General features: G+C 35.5%; 1 long non-coding RNA gene across 1 annotated transcript in view; it reads left to right on the top strand.

Annotated features, from left to right (window-relative positions):
- Positions 1–11,664: 11,664 nt before the first annotated feature.
- LOC111536546 overlaps positions 11,665–22,334 on the top strand; it is a 29,386-nt gene continuing 18,716 nt past the window's right edge. Inside the window, exon 1 of the long non-coding RNA XR_002729770.1 lies at positions 11,665–11,722. This is a non-coding gene — a long non-coding RNA (uncharacterized LOC111536546). The remainder of the gene's footprint in view (positions 11,723–22,334) is intronic.

The following is a 22,334-nucleotide window of genomic DNA, read 5'->3' as shown; positions in this document are numbered from 1 at the left end:
TAGTGACAAAAGTTTGCTTTCTACTTGAAGAGAGCAGCATCTTTCTAGAACAGCTAATGCAGAGGATTCTGCACCAGGAAATACTGTTCTATTCAATTAAATTTCCTTATATTAATATATTGAAACAAGAGCATGTCATAACCAGTGTAATGAATGTTGTGTCTTTTTTAAAACCTCTAATGTAATTATATTGCCTTTAGCATCTGAAAATGTGTTACTATTCTATATCAAATGATTCCACCGTCATTTTCATTTTCATTAGTTTTAATTCTTTTTATAATCAGTGGATCTTCTGAAAGATGTTATAACCTAATATCAGAAACCAGATAGAGTATGACTCTCTCAAAGTGTTATCAGAGCACCTTGTATCTTCAAATAATTTTGGGTTTTATTTGAGCACTATTACTCTTTTTGGCTAAAGTTTTATGTGAATACTAAAGCATAAATACCTTTTTTGATACTTATTTCAGTTTTGAAGATCAACTTGTGTTTTCCTATGGGAAATATTTTCCATCTATTATGTTATGCTTTCCAAGCCTAATTTATTTGAAGAAAATATAATAATTAGGCGGAAAGGAAATATTGTCAAGTGTTCTTCAACTTAATTTTTGTTATAATTATAATTTGACATTAAAGTGTAAAATCTCTCTTGCTTCTCTTGAAGGTAAGTCCCCATAATTTCTTTTCTATGATATGTATGTAAGCAATGCCTTAAAACAATACTTTAACTGTGTTCAAAAATCAATTTGAACTCCAAAAAGGCAGTTGAATTTTGTCAAACAACTTCTCTTTGTAGCTATTTAGTGCTAAGTGATACGTTTAACAGATGTGTTTACTCTTCCATTTGTTTTGGTAAGGTTTACACACAAACGATATTTACTTTTACAGTTGTTTGTTTATGCCCTAGCTAAAGCTTCTTCAAGGTACAATAAGGAGACACTTTCACTACAAGATATCTTAGATTAATCTCTATTACTACCAGTTTGCCTTAAGCCTGAATGTTTCTTAGGACAAACATTAACAACAGCACCATTTAGAGATCCCCCTAACAACAGGGATTCCCTCTAGACAAAAAGACTTGGCTTATAAGCATATGGAACAAGTTTTTGTACAACCGAGGTCATTGTACTGTAAATCTGTTGAGATGCATGAGCAGGGATAACTAAACATAGGAATAATTTTTTTTTTGTGATGTGTCAGCTAGGTTTTTTCTGTGTAACAATGTACTCCCATGCTATATGGCTTAAAATAACAACAATTTTAATTAATTATTGTGCTAGTTGAAAAAGTAAACTATTCTCAGTTGGTTGGTTCTATGTGGGTTCATCCTTGGCATCATGGCCAGCTGTTGGGTTGACTGGAGGCTGGATGGTTTAGGAAACTCTGAACTGGAACAGTATATCTTTGCTCTATGTTGTCTCTCATCCTCCAGCAGCCTTATTCACAGACTTGTTCACAAGACAACTGGGAAAGTTTTCAGGGAACAAATAGAAACCTAGGAAACTTAAAGTTCTGGCTCAGAAGTGGTACATAATTACTTATCTTGCATTTGATTGGTCAAAGCAAGTCACAATGCATGTTTAGAGTCAAAAGAAGGGAAGATAGATTCTACCTCTTGATGGGAGAAACTGTAAAACAAAAAGGACAAAGAACAACATAACTAGGAATATAGCTTACCAAGGAGGTGAAACATATCTACAATAAGAATTACAAAACACTGCTGAAGGAAATCTGATATGACACAAACAAATGGAAAAATATTACATGCTCATGAATAGAAAGCATCAATATTGCTTAAATGGCCATACCACCCGAAGCAATTTACAGATCCAGTGTTATTCCTGGCCAAGAACCAACATCATCCTTCACAGTATTGGAAAAATCTGTGTATTGGTAAACTTCATATGGAGCCCCCGCCCCCCCCAAATAAAAGTGCAAATAGCCAAAGCAGTGCTAAGGACAAAGAACAAAGACAGAAGAATCACACTACTAAACTTCAAACTATGCTATAAGGCTACAATAACCAAAACATCATGGTACTGATACAACATATAGACACATAGACCAATGGAACAGATTATAGAACCCAGAAATTAAGCTGTTCATCTACCAACCACCTGATCTTCAGTAAATTTGGCAGTAACACGTGATGGGCAAAAAGCTCCACATTCAATAAATGGTGCTGGGATAACTGGCTAGTCATATGCAGAAGATTGACTCTAAACCCTTTCCATTCACCATATGCAAAGATTAATTCCAGATGGATTAAAAAACTTAAATGTAAGACCTAAACCAAAACCCAAGAGAAAATCTAGGAAATATCATTCTGAATATCAATTTTGGCAAAGAATTTCTGATTTAGTCCTGAAAAATAATTACAACAAAAACAAAATTTGACAAGTAGGACCTAATTAAACTAAAGAGGTTTTGCCCAACAAAGTAGACTATCAACAGATTAAAGAGACAACCTAAATAATGGGAGAAAATATTCACAAACTATGCATCTAAGAAAGGTCTAATATCCAGAATCTATAAGAACCATATAATTCAGGAACAAAAAGAAATATCTTTATGAAAAATGGGCGAAAGACAGACACTTCTCCAAATAAGACAGAATATGTGGTCAACAAACTTATGAAATAATGTTCATCATCACTAATCAGTAGAGAAATGCACACTGAAACCACAGTGAGATCCTCACACCAGACAGAATGTCTATTACTATTTTTTTTCTTGTTAAGAGTACATAAAAACATTTTACATTATGACACAGTAACACAAAGCACACAGATTCATCCACACCCAGACACAAGTTTCACAAAACCTTTACTGCATTCATAACAGCATGCTTATTACTTTGATATTTTCTATATTGCTATTTCCAGTTGTATTTTAATTTTTACCTGTTATTTTAGGTTTGGGGCTACACATGAATGTTTATTACATAGGTAAACACATGTTATGTGAGTTTGTTGTACACATTATTTCATCACCCAGACATTAAGCCCAGTACCCACTCATTGTCTTTGCAGCACCTCTTCCTCCTTCCTCCCTACTTCCTCAAGTAGACCCCAGTGTCTGTTGTTTCCTTCTTTGTGCTGATAAGTTCTCAGAATGTCTATTATTAAAAAATAAAGGCCAGGCACAGTGGCTCATGCCTGTAATCCCGGCACTTTGGGAGGCCGAGGTGGGTGGATCACCTGAGGTTGGAAGTTCGAGACCAGCCTGATCAACATGGAGAAACCCCATCTCTACTAAAAATACAAAATCAGCTGGGCATGGTGGCGCATGCCTGTAATCCCAGCTGCTTGGGAGGCTGAAGCAGAAGAATTTCTTGAACCCGGGAGGCAGAGGTTGTGGTGAGCAGAGAATACACCATTGCACTCCAGCCTGGGCAACAAGAGAGAAATTCCATCGAGAAGGAGAAGGAGAAGGAGAAGGAGAAGAAGAAGAATCAATGCTGGTAAGGTTTTATAGAAAATAAACACTTATAAACTGATGGTAGAAATGTAAACTAGTTCATCCACTGTGGAAAGCAGTGAGGGGATTTCTCAAACAACTTAAAACAGAACTAACATTTGACCCACCAATCCCATTACTTGGTATATATCCAAAGGAAAATAGACCATTCTACCAAAGAGACACGTGCATTCATATATGTTAATCACAGCACTATTCACAATAGCAAAGACATGAAATCAACTTATATACCCATACTGATGAACTGATTAAAAAAATGTGGTACGTATACAACAAGGAATACTACACAGCCATCAAAAAGAATAAAGTCGTGCCCTTTGCAGCAACAGCATCTGCCTGTAGACCATAATCCTAAATGAAGTAATGCAGAAACGTAAAACAAAATGCCCCTGTCTCAGTCTCCTGAGCAGTTGGGACTACAGGTATGCACCACAACACCTGGCTAATTTTTTGTATATTAGTAGATATGGGGTTTCACCATCTTGGCCAGGATGGTCTCAATCTGCTGACCTCATGATCCACCCACCTTGGCCTCTCAAAGTGCTAGGATTATAGGTGTGAGCCACTGTGCCCGGCCTATATTTCTTTTAAATAAGCTTTTTGTGCTTCTCTCTGTCTCTTCTCCTTCTACAAATCCTGCAATGCAAATTTCAGCTCTCTTAATCCTGTCCCAAAGATCCTGTAGGCTTTCTTCATTCATTTTTACTTCTTTTTCTCTTTTTCCTTCTCTGTCAGGATGATTTCAAATGATCTGTCTCAAATTTGCTTATCATTTCTTCTGTTTTGTTTAATCTGTTGCTGAAGCTCTCTATTGCATTTTAGTTGTTTCATTGTGTTCTTCAGCACCAATATTTCTTTTTTGTTTTTATGTTTTATTTCTCTTTGTTCAGCATCTTGTTTTGTCCTTGTATTTTTTCCCTGATATTTTTTAAATTGTTTTTTTTTCTTTTAGATTTCTGAGCTTTAAACAATTTTTAGACTTCTTTATCAGTCAATTTCTGGATCTCTAACACTTTGAGATTTTTTTTTTTTTTTTTTTTGCTTGTTTGTTTATATCCTGAGACCTTGCTGAACTCACTTACTAATTCTACGAGTGTCTTTGAAGATTCTTTAATATTTTTTATGTGGATAATTATGTCATCAATGAACAAGGACAGTTTTATTTTTTCTTTTCCAATCTATATGCCTTTCATCTTTCTTTTTTGCTTTATTGTACTGACTAGAACTTGCAATACTATGTTGAATAAGAATGGTGAGTGCAGACATACTTGAATTGCTTCAAGTCTTAGGGAAAAAGCATTCAATATTTCATTGTTAAAATAATGTTAACTGTATGTTTCTAATAGATGTTCCTTATCAGGTGGAGAAAGCTCTCCTATTCTTCTGAGAATTATTATCTGATTGGGCATTGAATTTTCTCAAATGCTTTTCTCCATCAATTGATATGCTCACCTAATTTTTCCTTAGCCTGTTAACATGGTGGGTTACATTGATTATTTTTCTATTTTAAACCAGCCTGACATCCTTGGATAAACTCCACTTGGTCATGGCATAAAATTATTTTTTTATATATTGATGTATTCTATTTACTAATATTTTGTTATGGACTTTTTGTGCATATCCATGAGAGCTTTCTTTCTATGTACTATCTTTGTCTGGTTCTGGTATTAGGATAATGCTTGCTTCATAAAATGAATTAGAAAATATTCCATAATGTTTCATTTTATGAAATAGATTATGGACAATTGGTGTTAATTCTTCTTCAGAAATTTGATAGAATTCTCTAATGAAACCATCTTGGTCTAGAGGTTCTTTTGTGGGAGTATTTAAAATTACAAATTCAGTGTACTTAATATGATGTGGCTAGTCAAATTATTTATTTTATATTGAGTGAGTTGTGACAGTTTGTTTTTTGGGGGGATTAGTCAATATTATTTAGTTTGTCAAATTTACATATATAGAGACCTTCGTAGTATTATTTTACTATACTTTTGCTGACTTCAGGGCATGTAGTGATATATATCTCCTCTTTGGATATTTAATTTGCATCCTCTCTTTTTTCTAAGTTAAAGGTGTCGAATTTTAAGTAATAAACCAAATCTGAACATAGTTGTGCTGCTGATGATGATAATGATGATGATATACTTCATCGATTACTGCCTTACTTACTGAATTTTAATATATAGCCAATTCATATGCAATGTTGTATTTAATTATAAGTAATAGACTTGAGAGTTTGACTATATTATCTATTTTCATGTGCTGATAATCCCACAACTAGTAAGTAGCAGAGCCTATATTTGAGCATAGATTACGCTGACTCCAGTCTACCATTACTATATACTGCAGAAGTTTTATTTGAATAGCCTGGGATACTTTGTAACTTTGTTTACAGAGAAAAATATCTCTCTATATATTCATTCCAAATCTGTATTTAAAAATATGTATGGTCAGGCATGGTGGTTCATGCCTGTAATCCCAGCACTTTTGGAGGCCGAGGTGGGTGGATCACTTGAGACCAGGAGCTCATGTTGACCGGCCTGGCCAACATGGCAAAACCGCATCTCTATGAAAAATACAAAAATTAGCCAGGTGTGGTGGTGCATGCCTATATGCCCAGCTATTAGGAAGGTTGAGGCACGAGAACTGCTTGAGCCCGGGAGGCCGAGGTTGCTGTGAGCCGACGTCGTGACACTGCACTCTAGCCTGGGCCACAGAGTGAGACCCCGTCTCAAAAAAAAAAAAAATTTTATATATATATATATAGAGAGAGAGAGAGACACACACACACATATAAAAATGTGTGTTTTATTAATATTCATTTATAAGTTAGAGAATTATGCAATCACATATGTGTTTCAAGGTTACTTGATGATATATGTCAGATTATTAATGATAATCTGATAAGAGCAATTTATAAAATTGATCCACCATTATGATGTTTTACATAATAGAGGTAACCTTAATAAACTATTAAAAAGTTATGGTATTAGAGAAAAGTAAGTAATATCACTTACTAGAAGCTATAAGATTCAATATGAAGATAAGCTTTGGCATATTTGGATCAGAGTCATTCACAACCTAAAGAGTTTTTTTTTTTTTTTTGGTTACATTGACTATTTTAACACATATGTATTTTAAACTAGGAATGAAAAAAATATTAATGAAAAGTCTTGTGTTCATTCACATTAAAACATAGTATTTTAAAATCTTGAGTTTTTTGAAATATAAATAATATTTAGTGTATTTTATTATAGTGTTATATATATTTTAACTCAGATTATACTCACTATACATGAAATATACTCTTTAGTTTTAATTGCTTAATATTATTTCTGATCATTTTTCATGATGTTACAAATTCTTTGTATATGTGGTTGTAAGTGACTGCATAACATCTCATCTAATTGATGACTTGTATGTATATATTTTGCCTATTTTGGGGTACAGTTTATTTTTTTCCACTTTTGATTATCATAAACAATTTTGTGATAAAAATGTATGTGTGTGTTTAGGATGTTTTCTGACAATTTTCACATAATAGGTTCTTAGAAGTAAAATTACTAACCCAGGAATTATTTTGTTTTAAATCTCTTACTTGTTTAGGAAGGATATGGCTACTTTGAAGTGGAAACAAATAAGAAACAATGAATAACATTATCCACAGGAAATGAAAGATTGAATCGTCAACATTAACATGTCATTTATCTTTTATTTTTTATTTACTTTATTTTTTTTATACAGGATCTTGTTCTCTTGTCCAAGCTGGAGTGCAGTGTTGTGATGATAGTTCACTACAGCCTGGACCTCCCAGGCTCAATCGATCCTCCCACCTTAGCCTGAGTAGCTGGAGCCATGGTCTCTTGCCACTACACCTAGTTAATTTTTGATTATTTGTAGAGACGGAATCTCCGTATATGCCCACGCTGGTCTTGAAATCCTGGCCTCAAGCAGTTCTCCTGCCTCAGACTCCCAAAGTGCTGGGATTACAGGTGTGGGCCACCGTGCCTGGCCAGTATCTTTGTTGAAGTCTTTGTAAAATCTTAACCAATTTTAATCTAACCTTAATCAGGTAAATATAAATTTCTTAAAATTTTTTAATTAAATTTTACCACCATCATTAACTCCCTTTATATACTTTATAGCTATGTTGAAATGTCCGTAAATGACCTGTTATAGGAAAAGAATATTGGCAATATATTTTTAAAAATCAGATACACACACATGTATTATACTACCATTATAGTGTTTTCATCAATTTTTTTAAGAATTGATGGTATTCAAGTGTAAATAGTCTAACTATTTTTCTTGTACCAGATTAGGATTTTATGTCTAGTTTATATAACTATACTTTTATAGGTCTCTGAGACACTATGTATTTGACAGTAATCATAAATAACATGAGAATAAAGGAAATAGTCCATAATGTAACTACCAGTGATTTAATTTTTCTAATTATTCTGTGTATTAGGGTTCTCCAGAGGGACAGAACTAATAGGATATATGTGTATATGAAAGGGAGTTTATTAAGGAGAATTGGCTCACAGTATCACAAAGCGAATTCCTACAATAGACTGCAACCTGAGGAAGAAAGAAGCCAGCAGTGGCTCAGTCCGAGACCAAAAGCCTCAAAAGCGGGGAAGCCTACAGTGCAGTCTTCAGTCTGTGGTCGAAGGTCTGAGAGCCCCCCACAAAACACTGATATAAGTCCAAGAGTCCAAAGACCAAAGAACGTGGAGTCTGACGTTCAAGAGCAGGAGGAACGGACGAAAGCATCCAGCACAGGAGACAGACAAAAGACTCAGCAAGTCAGTTTATCCCACCTTCTTCCTCCAGCTTTGTTCTAGCTGCACTGGCAGCTGATTGGATGGTGCCCATCCACATTTTGCGTGGGGCTTCCTTTCCCAGTCCACTGACTGCAATGTTAATCTCCTCTGGCAACACCTTTACAGACACAAGCAGAAACAATACTTTACCAGCTATCTAGGCATTCTTCAATCCAATCAAGTTGACACCTAATATTAACCATCACAATCTGCCTTATTGTTTGTAGTTTATGACTACTGCACTCCGTGAAGCTTTAATAGCTCTATTGCATATACTATCATCCATATGCAGGCTTGTACATCAATGACAGCTATTTCTCAATGAACAAATAATAAGGGGTATATTTCAAGAAAGGTGAAGAAATATAATCAGTCACTCGTTACAGTTTATGTTAAAAGCTATCAGAGTTGCCTGTCAGAACAATGTGCTGTACAGTTTGGTTGTATCGACATACTCAGCAGATATCAGATATCAATTGGACCCGATGTTTGAAAGTGCCAGAAATCTTGAAGAAAATTCGAGTCTTGTCTGCATTAGTGCTTTCAAGTGCGTAACTAAGGTCGTCATTTCAAAGAAGGTTGTTAGAGAGTACTAGCAAAAAACACAAGTTTTAAAATAATTTGTTAGATGGGTAAACTTAGACTAGGGCAAAAATCCATATAACGTGTATTTTCCTCATTTAAAATGGGAAAATACTTTTTAATTTATGAGTTTGTGGTGGGAATTATGTAATTTAACATCAAGCACCTAGTAAACAGTAACTGTTGTCAGTATTACTAATTATTGGTGTCTTTAGTCATTAACATCTGAAAGTCTGTTTTCTATAGTTCTTCTAAAATCTTTTGTTATTCGCTTTTATATTTTCTGCAATACCTTTTTTCATTAGTCATCCTAGTTGTTAAAAAGCTAAAATTACATCTCTAATGTCACAATAAATTTAGTTTATAATATTACAACGCATAAATGCATAAGTGATGTGTTTTGCCATAGTTTTATTGGCCTTTTAACTTTCACCTTATTACATTACCTCCTGAAGTTAAACATTAGAAACTCAATAAACATCTAGTGGAAAAGCTATAGGTTGAGGTGGTTTTAGGACAGTCTTTACTTAGAAATGAGTATCTTTGGCCAAGAATATATTTTTAAAAATGTGATGCACTCTGGCATACGTCAACTAGATGTACTAAGTGAATATTCTGACATTAAAAGTAGATGTTGAATTCTACATTTATAAAGTTAGAATGTCCTACTGCTCGTTGTGCAAGTAAATAACGATGAACAGAGATAACTTAGCCTCCTTTAAAAACTTGCAGCTATTTGACAAAAAGCCAGAGGAAGATGAGAATAGTGGGACAAAGAGTATAATAGCTATTCTCGTGGTGTATAAAACTGGCCTTTTTGGGGGAATATTATTCTTACAAATGGTGATTAAAATATTTTATGGTAATATAGTCGTCATTACGTTAAAGGTCCACTTCTATGAAACATGTGCTTTGAAATTTTAAGCTCAACCTCAAATAATATTACATAAATACATGCCTGATGGACATTGCAGAGGTTGGAAAGCATCAAAATACAAAACATTAGATTTATGCCTCTTGCAAAGTGAGCTCATTGACTTTTGAGTAAAGGTTTAAATAAACATTTAAAGATAATTGCAAGATGACAGGCATAAACTGCAAAGAACACTTTCAATGATAGGTGATTATTTTAATTTGCTTTACTATTAGTACGATTCAGTTTAAACATGGCATTATTAGTTAAGTATGACTGAATTATTTAACTCAAGAAAATTTTTTTTTTCTCTTTTGGCAAGAGCTACCTTGCCATTTGATTACATCTTAGTTTCTGACTAACATTAATATATTATCCTCCAAATAATATCATTTCATAATCATTTCTTTTTTCGTGTCTAGCTGATAGGGCTAGGCCATAAGCTAAGGTGGGGAATTACTCTTCATCTGTCTCTCAAATTATTTGTCTCTGATATTATTTCTGGAGTTAATTATTATCATATAAGAAGCAATAACATAGTTAAGAAAGCTTTGTTGAATTTTCATATTTCAATCATGTATATATATCTTACATATATTATATATATAGATTAATCTACTGTAGTGTACTATATATTTATAATGCTATGTATACATAGTAAGATATCTTGCTATATATGTAGATATATAGTAAACAACTGTTTCAAATGCATTAGATTATACAATATATATTATGTGTATATGTATACATTTTGATTATATATGTACACACAAACACATACATATATGTATGCACACACATACAATGGAAGTTACACACTTCTCTCCTGGAATAAAAACACAAAATATTATTTTCAACTTGCCAACATTTTAAATTGGCTCCATAAAACACTATTAAATAAATGTCGCTTGTTGCTGTGGCTCATGCATGTAATCCCAGCCCTTTGAGAGGCCAAGGCGGAAAGATTCCTTGAAGGTGAAGAATTCAAGACCAGCCTGGGCAACATAGTGAGACTCCATCTCTACAAGAATAAAAAATAAGAGGTGTGGTGACATGCACCTATAGTCCTAGCTACTCTGTAGGGTAAGAGAGGAAGATTGCTTGAGTCCAGGCGTTCATAGTTGCTGTGGGTTATGATTGTGCCACTGCACTCCAGCATGGGTGACAGTGAGATCCTGTCTCTTAAAAGAAGAAAATTTTAAAAATGTAATAAATATTTCAGTTCTATATATTATAGTGGCTTAAGATAGCAAACATGAGGAAACAAAGTAAAAATAAAGAGAAATTATCAGCACAATCTTTTTGTTTCATCAGGGTTCTAGTATGGCCACCATTTTACAGATATGAAATTCCTAAGCCAGGCTGCTGTAGGTTGCACAATGAACAAAAAAGGGCAAGCAATGGTTGACATCACCAAGAAGAAAGAGATGTTAGTATTATCTGACAGAGATTGTAAAGCAGCAATAATAAAAATGCTTCGATGAGCACTTACTAAAGTGTTTCGAACAAATGACAAAATACCAAGTTCCAGCAAAGAAATAGAATTTTTAAATTTAAAAATAGAAGATATAAGAAGCAACAGATAAAATTTGTATAACTCTCCTATAGCTTGAATGCATCCCCCAAAGTTAAGGTTTTGAAAAGTTAATACCCAATGAAATAACGTCAAGAGGTGAGACCTTTAAGATGTAATTATATCATGAGGGCTCTGCCTTCTTAAGTGTATTAATACCATTGTCAATGGAGTGGGTTCATTACCATGAGAGTGGGTTTGGTATAAAAGTGAGTTTGGTTCCCTCTTGTTCTCTCTCATCCACGTGTAAGGTCTCTCCATGTGATATTCCCTGCCATGTTATGTTGCAGCAAGAAGACTCTCACCAGATGCAGCCCCTCTATGTTGGACTTCCCAGCCTCCAGAATTGTAAGCCAGAAAAACTTATGTTGTTTATAAATTACCCAATCTGTGGTAATCTGTTACACCAGTGCAAAATAAACTCTGACAAACTGTAAAATATAATAAACAAAAACTAAATAAAGCTTTGAGTGTGCTCAACAGCACAACAGAGAGGCAGAGAAAAGAATTAGTGACCATAGCAATTGCGTAATTGCAGAGGTTGCAGTCTTTAGGAGTCACACATTGGCCATGGGTTGGGGTAGGGAGGACCATGGGAAGGAGAGTTTGACTGCCCAACACCCAGATGAGGCCTACATTTTCCTTTTGCACTGGGCTCTGCAAATTGGACCTACTGTCGTGGTTCTATCTGCCAGATAAAAATTTTGCTAATAGGTTTAATTAGGTTACATAGAAAATGGTGCACTTTGTTTATGATGCAGTGAAAATAGTACTGATTAGGACTCAGGAGAGCTCAGTTTAAGAATCAGCCCTGTAAAAGGAAAATATCAACTTACATTTTAACCTTGATTTTCTATTCTCCATATTGTTTATCTCTGCTCAAGGCCTTATTATTTCCTTCTTCTGATTTGGGTTTAGTTTTTTAACCTTATTTAGTTTCTTAAGACTTAAAGTTAGGTTGTTAATTTGAGTTCTTGCTTCTTTTTCAATGTAAGCACTTACATTTAAAAATTCTCTCTTAGCATTTCTTTTGGCTGCACATTTAAATTTTATTATTTTTTGTTTTTATTTTCATTTTTCTCACGACATTTTCTAATTTCTTAAGTGATTTTATCTTTCACTCACTGTTTTTTAAAGAGTGTATTGTTTAAATTGCACATATTTGTGGATTTTTCAGTTTTCCTTTGCTTCATTTCTAGTTTTATTCCATTGTGATGAGAAGAGCTACTTTGCATGATTTCAATGTTTTTAAATTAATTAAGATTTTTTTTCTGTGGCGAAGCATATTATCTATCTTGGAGAACATTCTATATGCACTCAGAAAAAATATATATATTCTTCTGTGTTACATATGTTTGTTACATCCAATTGGTCTATAATGTTTGTCAAATTCTCTTTTCATTTATCAAAGTTCTGTCTTGTTTATTTTTTCTATTATTGAATGTGGGATATAGAAATCTTTTACAATTATGGTACAGCTAACTATTTCTCCTGTCAAATCCATCAGTATTTGCTTCACATATTTTCAAACTCAGGTATTTGGTGCATAAGTGCATATAAGTGCAATAAATAGTATACACACACACACACACACATATACACACATATATATACACACACACATATATATAGGATTTGGTGCTATCAGTGGTTTTAGGCATCTGTTGTGGGATAAGTCTTGAAACTTATGCCACACGGATAAGGGAGGGCTACCGTATCTTCTTGGTTATTTGAACACTTCATTTTTACATAATGTCCATTTTACATAATTGTCCATTTTTGTCTCTAGTAACCATTTTTGACTTGAGAATTATTTGTCTAATATTAATGTAGCCACTTCTGCTCAATTTTGTTTACTGTTTGCATGAAATATTTTCCCCATTCTTTCACTTTCTTTGCTAAATATGTTTCTTCATTTTTTTTTCTTTTTTTACTGATGCATAATAGATGTACATATTTTCAAGGTATATGTGATAATTTGATACATTCATATAATGTATGAAAATCAACTATCCTTTCATTTTTACTGTATATCCTTAGATTTAAAATGAGTCTTTTTAGTCAATGTATAGTTAAATCCTGTTTCTGTTTTAAAATATTCTACCAATCTATGTCATTTGATTGGGCAGTTTCAACTACTTACATTTAAAGTAGTTATTGAGCAGCCTCCACTGCTTTTTTTTTTTTCTTTACTCTAGGAGGCCTACTTGGCTCTGCCTCAACCTCCGATTCCCTGTGAGCTACAGGACCTGGGAGATCAGTAGGGAGGACAACATGACACTCCAGAAGCTAGGAAATGGACAAAGGAAGGGCAAGGGGATACCAAAGCTCGTGTATCTCTTTGGATAATTCAAAAAATTTAGTTTACTTGGATAGTCTTATTTGCTTTTTCATCTATAAAACTTTTTTGAAAAAGTGCCAAAATGGCCAACTAGATGCAGACAGAAAGAGTTTCCCCAACTAAGAGACCAGACTATCAAAAAGACCAACATACTCCAAGCAAGTTTTCAGAAAGAAGTAATTGACAGTAGATAAAAGGAGGACATAGACTGAAGAGGGAGGAAGCTGGGAATCCTGCACAGGATTGGTGAGCACCCTTACATCCAAACAATTGAACTAGCTCTCCAGCAATACTTTTTAACCAAGCTGATATGGCTAAAATACAAACATGTAATTCAGAATCTGGATCACAATGAAGATCATGAAGATTCAGGAGAAAATTAAAACTCAAGCCAAGGAAACTAAGGAATTTAGTAAAATGATACATGAGCTCAAAGAGAAAATAACTATTATATGAAAATAACCAAACGGATTTTCTATAGCTGAAATTTTCACTACAAGAATTTCGTAATACAATTAGAAGTATTAACAGCAGAATAGACCAAGCTGCAGGAAGAATCTCAGAGTTCAAAGGCCAGTTCTTTGAATCTCAGTCACACAAAAATAAAGAAGAAAGAAATACAAAAGAATTAACAAAACCTACAAGAAATATGGAATTATGTAAAGAGACCACCAAACCTATGACACATTGGTGTCCCTGAAAAACAATAAGAGGGAGCTAGAAACTTAGAAAATATATTCAAGGGTATTGTCCACAAAAATTTCTCCAACCTCAGTAGAGAAGGCAATGTTCAAAGTAAGGAAATTCAGAGAACCCCTGTGAAACAGTATGCAAGACAACCATCCCCAATGCACTATATATATATATATATATATATGTGTGTGTGTGTGTGTGTGTGTGTATAGACACAGTTATATATGTATATATGACATATTATATATATACACATTTATATATATATATACACATACACATGTGGCAGCTAGAAATAAGGGGCAAGTTGCCTACAAAGAGAACCCAATTGGCCAAGAGTAGACCTTTCAGCAAAAACCCTAAAAACTAGCAATGATGTTTTTCACATAGTTAGAAAAATAACTTCTAAAATTCACGTGGAACCAAAACAGAGCCCAAACAGCAAAGACATCCTAAGCAAAATAACAAAGCCATAGGCATCACAATAGCTGACATCAAACTATACTACAAGGCTACAATAACCAAAAAAGCATGGTACTGGTACAAAAACAGACACATAGATGAATGGGACATGTTAGAGAACCCAGAAATAAAGTCGTCCACCCAGAACCATTTGATATTTGACAAAGTCAACAATAACAAGAATTGGGGAAAGAAATCCCTATTCAATAAATGCTACTAGGATAACTTACTAGCCATAGGCAGAAGATTAAAACTGAACCCCTTTATTTAAGCAGATATAAAAAGCAACTCAACATGGATTAAATACTTAAATGTAAAACCTAAAACTATAAAATCCTAGAGAGAAACCTAGGAAATACTATTCTGGATACTGGTTCAGGCAAAGATTTCATGATGAAGACTCTAAAAATAATTTCAATGAAAACAGAAATAAATTGACAACCAGGACCAAATTAAACTAAGGAGCTTTGACATAGTGAAAGAAACAACCAACAGAGTAAACAGACAACCTACAGAGTGGGAAAATACACTTGCAGACTATACATCTGACAGAAACCCAATGTCCAGAATCTATAAGTAACTGTACAAAATCAAGAAGAAAAGAAAGAAAGAACCTCACTAGAAATGGGCAAATGACATGAACAGACACTTCTCAGAAGACAAACACATGGCCAACAAGTATATGAAAAAATGTACAATATCACTAATTATTAGGGAAGCACAAATTAAAACCACAATGTGATACCATTTCATACCAGTCAGCATGGTTATTACAAAAAAGTCAAAAACTAATAAATGTTAGTGAGGTTGCAAAGAAAAGAGAATGCTTATACACTGCTGGTGGGAATATAAATTAGTTCAGCCATTGCAGAAGGCAGTTTGGTGATTCCTCAAAGTATTTAAAATACAATTACCATTTGACCAAACAATCACATTACTAAATATATACCCAAAATAATAAAAATTTTTCTACTATTATGACATATGCACATGTAGGTCCATCACAGAACTATTCACAATAGCAAAGACATGGAATCAACTCAGATGTCCATCAACGGTGCACTTGATAAAGAAAACGTGGTTTATATATACCATAGAATGCTTCACAGCCATAAAAATAAGTAAAATCATGTCATTCAGAGCAACATGTATGCTGACAGAGGACAGTATCGTAAGCAATTAATGCAGGAACAGAAATCAAATACTACATGATCTCACTTATGAGTGGGAGCTAAACATTGAGTACACAGAGACATAAGGAAGGGAACAATAGACACTGGGGCCTACTTGAGGGTGGAAGGTGGGAGGAGACTGAGAATTAAAACCTTACCTATGCGATACTATGCTCATCACCTGGCTGATGAAATGATCTGTACACTAAACCTCTGTAACATGCAATTTACCCTTGGAACAGACCTGCACATGTACCCCCTAAACCTAAAATAGTGTTTGAAAAGAAATAAAAGACTTTTATACGATAACATGCCCATCTGCATTTACCTAATTGTACCCGTATTGGAACAAAATTAAATTTGTAAATTACCTTAAGAACAATTGATGCTGATAATATTGAGTTTTTCCATCTAATAACATGATTTGATTTTTCATGTGTTTGTATCTACATTCATATAACTTAGGAACTTTTTACTGTTTTTGTTATATTCAAAATGCATTTTTGTTTCATGTATTATTAGGTAGTTTATTTTGTTACATTCTATTAAAAAGTAAACAGAAGTATAAAAATAATGAAATAATTATTGATAACTCCGGACATTTTTTAATTCATTCAAGTAATTTTGAAGCCTTTATTTTTTAGAGTTAGTTACTGAGTTTTTTTCCCCCCAATTTTTATTTTAGATTTAAGGAGTACATGTGCCAGTTTGTTACAAGGGTTAATTGCATGTCATGCTGGTTTGGTGTACAGATAATTTTGTAACACAGGTAATTAGCATATTACCCAGTAGAGAGTTTTTCACTTCTCACTATCCTCCTTCCTTTCAGCCTCAAATAGGATCCAGTGTCTATTGTTCCTTTCTTTGTGTCCATGGGTACCCATGTTTAGCTCCCACCTATAAGTAAGAACATGCGGTCTTTGGTTTTCTGTTCCTGCATTAATTGACTTATGATTATGACCTCCAGCTCCATCCATGTTGTGGCAAAGAATATGATCTCATTTTTTAAATATCTTTGTAGTATTTTATGATATACATTACATGCACCACATTTTCTTTATCCCATTCACTGTAGGTGGCCATCTAGGTTAATTCCATGTCTCTGCTATTGTGAATAGTACAGGGATGAACTTACTCATGCATGTGTCTTTATGGTAGAATAATATATATTCCTTTGAGTATATACCCATTAATTGAATTGCTAGGTCAAATGTTAGTTTTGTTTTAACTTCTTTGAGAAATCTCCAAAGCGTTTTCCACATTGACTAAAAAAAAAATTAAATTCTCACTAACTGTGTAGAAGCCTTCTCTTTTCTCCACAACCTCTCCAGCATCTGTTATTTATTTATTTTTGACTTTTTAATGATAGCCATTCTGACTGGTGCTAAGATGGTATCTCTTCGTGGCTTTGATTTGCATTTCCCTAATGATTCGTGATACTGAATATTTTTCCATATGTTTGATAGCCACGTGTATGTCTTCTTTTGAAAATTGTTCATGTCTTTGCCCATTTTTAAATGGGGTTGTTTATTTTTGCTTGTTGACTTGAGTTCCTTCTAGATTCTGGATATTAGATCTCTGCTGGATGCAGTTTCCAAATATTTTCTCCCATATTGTAGGCTGTCTGTTTACTCTTTGATAGTTTCTTTGTTTTGCAGAAGCTCTTTAGATCAATTAGGTCCCATTTGTCAATTTTTTGTTTTTGTTGAAATTACCTCTGGAGGCTGCATCATGATTTCTGAACAAGGGCCAATGTCTAAGAATGGCATTTCATAGGTCTTCCTCTATAGTTTTTATAGCTTTAGGTTTTACATTTAAGTCTTCAAGCCATCTTGAGTTGATTTTTGTATAGGGTATAAGGAAGGGGTCCCATTTCAACCTTCTGCGTATGGCTAGCCAGCTATCCTAGCACCATTCATTGAATGAGAATTCTTTCCCAATTGCTTATTTTTGTCAGTTTTGTTGAAGATCAGATGTTTTTTAGGTGTGTGGCTTTATTTGTGGGCTTTCAACCTGTCCTATTGATCTATGTGCCCATCTCTGTATCAGTACCATGCTATTTCAGTTATTTTACCCTGGCACTATAGTGTGAAGTTGGATAGTATGATGCTTCCAGCTCTTTTCTTTCTGCTTAGGATTGCTTTGGATGTTTGTTATATTTTTTGTTCCATGTGAATTTTAAAAACGATTTTTCTAATTATGTGAAAAATGTCATTAGTAATTTGATAGGAAGAGCACTGAATCTGTAAATTGCTTGGGTCATTGTTGTGGCCATTTTAAAAATACTGATTCTTCCTATCCCTGAGCTTGGAGTGTTTTTCCATTTGTTGGTGTCATCTGTGATCTTTTAATGCAGCATTTTGTAATTCTTGTTGAAGAGATCTTTAACCTCTCAGGTTAGCTGTTTCCCTAGCTTTTTTTTTTTTTTTTTTTTGAGACGGAGTCTTGCTCTGTAGCCCAGGCTGGAGTGCAGTGGCTGGATCTCAGCTCACTGCAAGCTCCACCTCTCGGGTTTACGCCATTCTCCTGCCTCAGCCTCCCGAGTAGCTGGGACTACAGGGACCCGCCACCTCGCCCGGCTAGTTTTTTTGTGTTTTTTAGTAGAGACGGGGTTTCACCATGTTAGCCAGGATGGTCTCGGTCTCCTGACCTCGTGATCCGCCCATCTCGGCCTCCCAAAGTGCTGGGATTACAGGCTTGAGCCACCGCGCCCGGCCTTCCTAGCTTTTTTTTGTGTATATGTGTGTGACTATTGGGAATGGAATTGTATTCTTGATTTGGCTCTCAGCTTGGACATTATTAGTGTATAGAAATACTACTGATGTTTGTACACTGATGTTGTTTCTTGATACATTGCCAAAGTCGTTCATCAGATCTAGAAGCCTTTGGACAGAGACTAGAGGATTTTCTGGGTATAGAATTATAATGTCTTTGAAGAGAGTTTGCCTCCCTGTCTTTTTATTTGACTATCTTTTGTTTCTTTGTCTTGCCTGATTGCTCTGGATAGGACTTCCAGTAATATGCTGAATAGGTGTGGTGAGAGTGGGCATCCTTGTCTTGTTCCAGGTTTCAAGGGAAATTCTTCCAGCTTTTGCTTATTAAGTATGATGTCAGCTGTGCAGAAGCTATTTAGTTTAATTAGGTCCCATTTGTCAATTTTTCTTTCTGTTGCAATTGCTTTTGGCATCATTGTCATAAAATCTTTGTCAAAGCTTATGTCTAGAATGGGTTTTCCTGGGTTTTCTTCAAAGGTTTTTATAATTTTAGGTTTTACATTTATGTCTTTAATAAATCTTGAGTTGATTTTTGTATATGGTATAAGAAAGTGGTTCAGTTTCAATCATCTGCATATGAATAGCCAGCTATCCCAGCTCCATTTATTAAATAGGGAGACCTTTACCCATTGCCTTTTTTTGTTGACATTTTCAAAGAACAGATGGTTGTAGGTGTGTGGCTTTAATTCTGGGCTCTCTATTCTGTTCCATTGATCTATGTGTCTGTTTTTGTAGCACTTCCATGCTATTTTGGTTACTGTAGCCTTGTAGTATAGTTTGAAGTTCGGTAATGTAATGCTTCCAGCTTTAACTTTTTTTTTGTTTCTTTGTTTTGTTTTTCTTAGGATGCCTTTGGCTATTCTGGATCTGTTTTGGTTCCATATATATATATATATATATATATTTATAATTCTGTGAAGAATGTCATTGGTACTCTGATAGAAATGGCGTTTAATCTGTAAATTGCTTTGGGCAGTATGGCCATTTTTATGATTTGATTCATCATATCCATGAGCATGGAATGTTTTTCCATTTGTTTTTTGTCATCTCTGATTTCTTTCTTTCCTTCCTGCCTTCCTGCTTTCTTTCTTTCTCCCCTTCCTTCCTTCCTTCCTTCCTTCCTTCCTTCTGTCTTTCTGTTTTTCCTTCTTTCATCATCTTCTTCTTCTTTTTTTTTTGAGACAGGGTTTTAATATGTTATTGAGGCTGGAGTGCAGTGCTGCGATCTCAGCTCACTGCAACTTCCACCTACCTGACTCAAGGGATCGACCCATCTTAGCTTGCTGAGTAGCTGGGACCACAGTTGCATGCCACCACGCCTGCCTGGCTAATTGTATTTTTTGTAGAGACGGGATTTCGCCCTGTTGCCCAGGCCGATCTTAAACTCCTGGGTTTAGGCGATATTTCTGCCTCGGACTTCCAACGTGCTGGGATTACAGACGTGAGACACTGTGCCCTGATTTTTTGAGCACTATTCGGTAGTTCTCCTTGAAGAGGTCTTTCACCTCCCTGGTTAGCTGTATTCCTAGGTATTCATATTTTATTCTTTTTGCAGCTATTTTTTAAAGGTTTATGTTCTTTATTTGACACTCAGCTTGGATTTTGCTGGTGTATAAAATGGTACTTATTTTTGTAGATTGATTTTGAGGCAGGAGAATAGGGCTTGGAGACAGGTAACCTAAGGTCAATTCGTGCTGAGTCACAGAAAAACACCAAACTCTGGGGGCAAGGAATCTAAGGGCAATTCACTCTGACTTTTCTTTTCTTTTCTTTTTTTTTTTTTTTTTGTTGTTGTTGTTGTTGTTGAGGCGGAGTCTCGCTCTGTCGCCCGGGCTGGAGTACTGTGGCCGGATCTTAGCTCACTGCAAGCTCTGCCTCCCGGGTTCACGCCATTCTCCTGCCTCAGCCTCCCGAGTAGCTGGGACTACAGGCGCCCACCACCTCGCCCGGCTAGTTTTTTGTATTTTTTAGTAGAGACGGGGTTTCACCGTGTGTTAGCCAGGATGGTCTCGATCTCCTGACCTCGTGATCCGCCCGTCTTGGCCTCCCAAAGTGCTGGGATTACAGGCTTGAGTCGTGCCTGTAGTCCCAGCTACTCGGGAGGCTGAGGTGGGAGGATCGCTTGAGCCTAGGAGTTCTGGGCTGTAGTGCGCTATGCCCATCGGGTGTCCGCACTAAGTTCGGCATCAATATGGTGACCTCCCAGGAGCGGGTGACCACCAGGTTGCCTAAGGAGGGGTGAACCGGCCCAGGTCGGAAACGGAGCAGGTCAAAACTCCCGTGCTGATCACTCTGACTTTTCAAAGCTGGATCAAAAGGAAAACACCTGGGTCTGGGGGCAGGGAACCTAAGGCCAATTAACACAAAATTCCTAAAGCTAAACCAAAGGGAAAAACCCCATCTCCCACAGGGAGTAACAAAGGATCAAAGACTACTCTCCCAGCAAGCCTCGCTCCCACTTCCACCATCTCAGATGGAAAGGGAGAGTTCCTTGGATTAGCCACAGGCCAAGCAGTGACCATCCCTTTATCTGCATTGGGCACCAATTCACCGCAGCCTTTAATTAGCCACAGACCAAATCCTTCATCCAGATAAGGGGTAGCCCAATAACCTCAAACAGAGTTCTTAAAGCCCAGAAACTTCTGTAACTGGGCCGAGGGGCCGCTTGCTGGGACCCACTCCCTCCCTGCAGAGTGCTTTCTCTCTTTAATAAATTCCTGCTTTCGCTGCTTCATTCTTGCATTTCATTTCTCTGCTACTTTGCGCGTTTTGTTCAATTCTTTGTTTAAAACGCCAAGGACCAAGTAGTGTGTAGTCAAGACCCACTACCGGTAATAATTTTGTATCCTGAAACTTTTCTGAAGCTGTTATCAGATCTAGGAACTATGGGGCAGAGACGGTGAGGTCTTCTAGCTATAAAATCATATGATCTACAAAGAGAGATAGTTTGACTTCTTGTCTTCCTATTTGGTTGCCTTTCATTTCTTTCCTTTGCTTGATTGCTCTGACTAGGACATTCAGTACTATGTTCAATAGAATTGTGGAGAGTGGGCATCCTTGTCTTGTTCCATTTCCCAAGGGTAATGTTTCCAGTTTTTGCCTTTTCCCTAAGATGTTGGCCATGTGTTTGTCATAGATGGCTCTTATTATTTTGAAGTATGTTTCCTCAATGCCTAATTTGGTTAGAGTTTTAAACATGAAGGAACGCTGAATTTTGCTGAAAGTCTTTTCTGCATCTATTGAGATGATCACTTTTTTCAAAGTTCTGTTTATGTAATGGATCACATTTATTGATTTGCATGTGTTGAACCAACCTTGCCTCCCAGGGATAAAGTCGATTTGATCATGGATTAGCTTTTTGATGTGCTGCTGGATTCATTTTGCTAGGTCTTTCCTTCCTTCCTTCCTTCCTTCCTTCCTTCCTTCCTTCCTTCCTTCCTTCCTTCTTTCCTTTCTTTCTTTCTTCTTCTTTCCTTTTTTTTTTTTTTTTTTTTTTTTTTTTTTTTTTTTTTTTTTTT

This window comes from Piliocolobus tephrosceles, chromosome 12, assembly GCF_002776525.5.
Source record: "Piliocolobus tephrosceles isolate RC106 chromosome 12, ASM277652v3, whole genome shotgun sequence".
In the NCBI taxonomy this organism is placed as follows: domain Eukaryota; kingdom Metazoa; phylum Chordata; class Mammalia; order Primates; family Cercopithecidae; genus Piliocolobus; species Piliocolobus tephrosceles.
This window is presented reverse-complemented; position numbering and strand designations above follow the sequence as displayed.